Source organism: Perca flavescens, chromosome 6 (assembly GCF_004354835.1).
Source record: "Perca flavescens isolate YP-PL-M2 chromosome 6, PFLA_1.0, whole genome shotgun sequence".
NCBI lineage: Eukaryota > Metazoa > Chordata > Actinopteri > Perciformes > Percidae > Perca > Perca flavescens.
Window position 1 is genome coordinate 3,669,309 of NC_041336.1, and position 6,000 is coordinate 3,675,308.

The window sequence follows — 6,000 nt, forward strand, 5'->3', positions numbered from 1 at the left end:
CGGGGGTTTTCTTGAGTTGTTGACATTGGACTCTAATCCCAATCTTAAGTGAGGACATTAACATTCAGTTTTAAAAAACATCTTACAGGGTAAACATCCTAATGTTCTACAGTTTGCTCAAGTCCTGAATCAGGACCAAACTTCACCCATTATTTTTTCAAGAACTGGCTCACTTTCTTTAGTTTTTAAAGTAAGGACATTTACTTTAAGTTTCAGAAAACTTTCAGCGGGGGACATAACTACTTGTGCAGGTATATTTATGTCAACATAAACATGTATTGTAAAAGATCTTCAGTTCGTTCTGTTGAATAAGAGAGAAGAGATGGAGGACAGGTGTTGGGCCGTGTGACTTATCGTCTTATTAACATGCAGTATTGTGTGCAAAACAATGACAAACTGACTTACTATAATAAAAGTTTTATCAGTAACCTCTCGAGTGTTGAGTTTATTAAGAGCAGAATTGGTTGATGGATTGAAAGGGTGAACACAGCGGGGTCAGCCCTATGGTCCCACAGCCCTATGGTCACACATTTCTAAGAATTTTTTTTTCATTGAAAAATAGGTCATATGTTTTCACATTTCTGGGACATTTTCAAAAATGAGGTCTTGTGTTCCTACATTTCCCTTCAATTTAAGCCCTATCCTCCCACAACATTTTTTAGGGTTAGGGGTTGGGGGGATAAAATCTGATAAAATTTATGAAAAAGGAAATATAGGAACATAGGGCCTAATTTTGAAAACAATCTTAGAAATGTGGGAACATAGGGCTGTGGGAACATAGGCACGCTCCCAACACAGCAGAATTGATATATGACTCAATTTTCTTGGTTTCTGTTTGTATTCATTAGTGTTAAAGTCTTTACACACCGGACGTTTTTTTTCGTGTGATTAATTTGCACGTCAATATATGTTTTTGAACTGTTTTTGTCATGATTACTTTCACGCCGAATGCAAATATTACGCAGCAATAAAACGTATTTCTTTGTCGAAACAAGGCAGATTTTTCCAAGCTTTGGCATCGCTAATAAAATCATCAACCAATCACATTGTGTTGCTTAAACTCCAGCCTCTAGATGCTCTACACTGTTGGAAAAGTCTGTAGAAATACGGACTGTTTTAAGAGGAATGACTATTATAATTTTTCATCAGGTGTTTTTCCATATTTAGATTTTTGGATTAAAGCTATAGTGCGTAGTTTCTGTCGCCCCCATGAGGAATTCTGAGTAATGACAAAATATGATACAAGCCTTCCGTGATCACGTACCCCCCTCCCTCCCCTCCTCCCCTCCTCCACACAGTTGCTAGTAGCCAAGGAGGACACAGGAAACATGATGGACGCCACAATCTTCTGAACATAGTCATGCTGAAAAATCCAGAGAGAGTTGTGTGGAGACTTAATTAGCTTTGTAGAAACTCATTTGGCTTGAATCTTGACAGATGTTCATTCATATGAAAAAGTTACGCTTTAAACAGAAAATTTCCGTAAACTTAACGGAAAAGGTCTTGGTACTTTTCTAACAGTGTACTAACTCATATATGAATGTAGATATCTTCAGCAAAAGTTAATCCAATCTCTCTCTCTCTCGTCTGTTCACATGGCATCCTCTCTCTCTCTCTCTCTCTCTCTCTCTCTCTCTCTCTCTCTCATCTGTTCACATGGCATCCTCCTCTCTCTCTCTCTCTCTCTCTCTCTCTCTCTCTCTCATCTGTTCACATGGCATCCTCTCTCTCTCTCTCTCTCTCTCTCTCTCTCTCTCATCTGTTCACATGGCATCCTCTCTCTCTCTCTCTCTCTCTCTCTCTCTCTCTCTCTCTCTCTCTTTTCTCATCTGTTCACATGGCATCCTCTCTCTCTCTCTCTCTCTCTCTCTCTCTCTCTCTCTCTCTCTCTCTCTCTCTCTCTCTCTGCATCTCCCCGTCACTTTCAGCTGCGTCTACAGTAGGACCACAAACTGTCCCACCGAAATGGTAGATAAGCTGGCAGGAAAATCCGAAATCTTTATTGAAAACAGCCGCAATACGCATCACTGCCGGTGTGAATAGTTTTGGCGGTGCAATTATTTCGTATTTTCGTGTCGTTTATTCACCATGCCCCCGGTGTGTAACGAACTTGTGTGTGGACTGTGTGTTTGCTGTTTAACCCTGTCAGTAAATAGCTGCATCTCATGTCGCTTAATTTGCCTCCTTGACTCCTCCACTGGCCTCCCTTCCTCGCGTCTTAGTCCCTCCCACCGAGGAGGCACAGGAGAGACACGAGGAAATCATAGAAGGAGAATTAGTGCAGCTGTTTGGGCGGAGTTAGCAACTCCTTCAGCTGCACTGCTTCAGGGAAGGCTGCTCTCGGTTCCCTTGCCTATAGCTCCTCGTTGCTCCCTCTTCAGCATAGGCGCCAATTTATGTTTTCCTCCGTGTGTGCTCACGGGCGCACGGCCTTTAAAATAGAAGTAGTAAAAAATAATTAGCATTTCAGAACCTTAGGAAATGGACAGCGGCCGACACGAACACACACGTCTATTAACTCGATAATAAAGCCGTAGAGTAGGCTATCTTTCAATTCAGGACAGCGCCACTTCTCACAAATACAGATAGGATTGGAGATCAGAAGTTTAACTGGCACGTAACCACGATCAGCTTTGTGGGAAATTAAGAATCAATGCCACCAACATAACCAATCACACTATGACAGACGCTCCACTTAGCACCATCAACGGGTGGTGATGGCGCAGTGGATATGACACATGACTTTAGTGTAGGAGATCCGGGTTCGATTTCCACTGCGATACATCAACCAATGTGTCCCTGAGCAAGCCACTTGACTCCTAGTTGCTCCAGACGTACGACCTCTGACATATATATCAATTGTAAGTCGCTTTGGATAAAAGCCTCAGCTAAATGTAATGTAACTGCAATGTTTAAGTTTACATAAATGTAGCCTGCTGGCAGTCTGCGAACATGGGTGCTCGGTATTTTACATCGGTGCTCGAGCTCCGGAGAACCCACGGTATCGGCGCCTATGCTCCTCGATGACCCCTCCTTGATGATCCCTCCTCGGTCCTCGGAGCAGAAATAAGAGCTTTGAGATGGCCTTCAGGAGGGGAGGAGGGACAGAACTGCTTTCCGAGGAGCTTTCAAATAAGGGCCATGAGATGCAGCCAGGGAGAGAAAATGAAGGCGAATCTCCCAGCTGTCCCAACATCAGCAGCAGCAGCGGTAATTAAACCTTTGGGCTGTTTGCTCGGAGGCGTGCCAAGTTCGAAAAGGCGGTGGAGACGGATGAAAGGAGGCCATTAACTCTGTCACTGGGACAAAAGACTCGCTGTCACGGCCAACAATAGTGAACGCAACACAAAACATAAAGCTGCTCAGCGTGGAAAACCAAGGAAACCAGAGCTGGGAGATTTCTGTTTCAAATCAAATATTGCTTCATTAATGAGCTTCATTTCAAAATATCAACTTACAAAAGTTGTTATTTCAGTGCTTCTTTTTTATATATTTATATATATAGTACAGGCCAAAAGTTTGGACACACCTTCTCATTCAATGAGTTTCCTTTTTATTTTCATGACTATTTACATTGTAGATTCTCACTGAAGGCATCAAAACTATGAATGAACACATATGGAATTATGTACTTAACAACAAAGTGTGAAATAACTGAAAACATGTCTTATATTTTAGATTCTTCAAAGTAGCCACCCTTTGCTTTTTTATTAATAAGGGAAATAATTCCACTAATGAACCCTGACAAAGCACACCTGTGAAGGTAAAACCATTTCAGGTGACTACCTCATGAAGCTCATTGAGAGAACACCAAGGGTTTGCAGAGTTATCAAAAAAAGCAAAGGGTGGCTACTTTGAAGAATCTAAAATATAAGACATGTTTTCAGTTATTTCACACTTTTTTGTTAAGTACATAATTCCATATGTGTTCATTCATAGTTTTGATGCCTTCAGTGAGAATCTACAATGTAAATAGTCATGAAAATAAAAAGGAAACACATTGAATGAGAAGGTGTGTCCAAACTTTTGGCCTGTACTGTATACAAACAAAAAAGTTAATCATACAGTACATATACAAAAAAGACACAGATACAAACATATATTTACAAAAAAAATGTCCAGGCGCTTCATTTGTAAAGCGGGAGGGTCCCCAGAGCGCAGAGGACCAAACAAATTTAAATTACACTGCCTATAGCAGCTTGAAACAGTTGTACATTTTATTTCCAAATTGTATATATTTTAAATATTGCTCATGTAGTATTCAATTATTATGTACTTAACAAAAAAGTGTGAAATAACTGAAAACATGTCTTATATTTTAGATTCTTCAAAGTAGCCACCCTTTGCTTTTTTATTAATAAGGGAAATAATTCCACTAATGAACCCTGACAAGGCACACCTGTGAAGGTAAAACCATTTCAGGTGACTACCTCATGAAGCTCATTGAGAGAACACCAAGGGTTTGCAGAGTTATCAAAAAAAAGCAAAGGGGGGCTACTTTGAAGAATCTAAAATATAAGACATGTTTTCAGTTATTTCACACTTTTTTGTTAAGTACATAATTCCATATGTGTTCATTCATAGTTTTGATGCCTTCAGTGAGAATCTACAATGTAAATAGTCATGAAAATAAAAAGGAAACACATTGAATGAGAAGGTGTGTCCAAACTTTTGGCCTGTACTGTATACAAACAAAAAAGTTAATCATACAGTACATATACAAAAAAGACACAGATACAAACATATATTTACAAAAAAAATGTCCAGGCGCTTCATTTGTAAAGCGGGAGGGTCCCCAGAGCGCAGAGGACCAAACAAATTTAAATTACACTGCCTATAGCAGCTTGAAACAGTTGTACATTTTATTTCCAAATTGTATATATTTTAAATATTGCTCATGTAGTATTCAATTATTATGTACTTAACAAAAAAGTGTGAAATAACTGAAAACATGTCTTATATTTTAGATTCTTCAAAGTAGCCACCCTTTGCTTTTTTATTAATAAGGGAAATAATTCCACTAATTAACCCTGACAAGGCACACCTGTGAAGGTAAAACCATTTCAGGTGACTACCTCATGAAGCTCATTGAGAGAACACCAAGGGTTTGCAGAGTTATCAAAAAAAAGCAAATGACTTTTTTCTTAGATTTGAGTCGCCAGATGATTATACGGATGTTCTGGATAATGTAACATGTGAACCAGGTCAGAGGATAGTGGTGGACCCACAGGTGGTTAGCACTTTAATTAGAGGTGTATGCTCTAAAAATCTATGGGTCCAGATAGGATTTCAGCCTTTTTGTTGAAAACCTGTGCAATAGAGCTTCTGCATTCTGCCCAATTTTTCAAAAATCTTTAGATTCACATACTATTCCATCCTTATTGTTATACCAGTCCCTAAGAAACAGAACTCAATGGAGAATCGTGATTTTGATGATGTTTTAATGGGTTTGAAGGATCATGTTAAACCTTTACTCGACCCGTTTCAATTTGCTTATAAGGAGAGGCGAGGTACTGAGGACGCCATTAACTGCATCTCTCACTTAGTGACTAGTCATTTAGAAGACACTCAAGCATATGCCCGTTTACTTATTGATTTTAGTTCAGCGTTCAATACCCTGAATCCTAGATTGCTGACCACAAAGTTAAAAGAACTTAATGTAAATCCATACTGTATCAAATGGCTCTATTCCTCTCTGAACAATCGCACACAACAAGGGAGAGTCAACAACTCGTACTCTGAGGTTAAAATTACAAACACGGGAGCCCCGCAGGGATGCGTCTGTTCACCAATTTTATTTACATTATATACCAATGACTGCGTAGCAAGTCAAGAGAGTACTTTTTTTATCAAGTTTTCTGATGACACAGCAATTTTAAGCTCATTAAAAAGGCAAGATAATGTTTCACACTATTTCTCTGAGGTAGACAGATTTGTTGGCTGGTGCGATAATAACTTTTTAATACTGAATGGAGCCAAGACTGTACAGATCATTTTTGA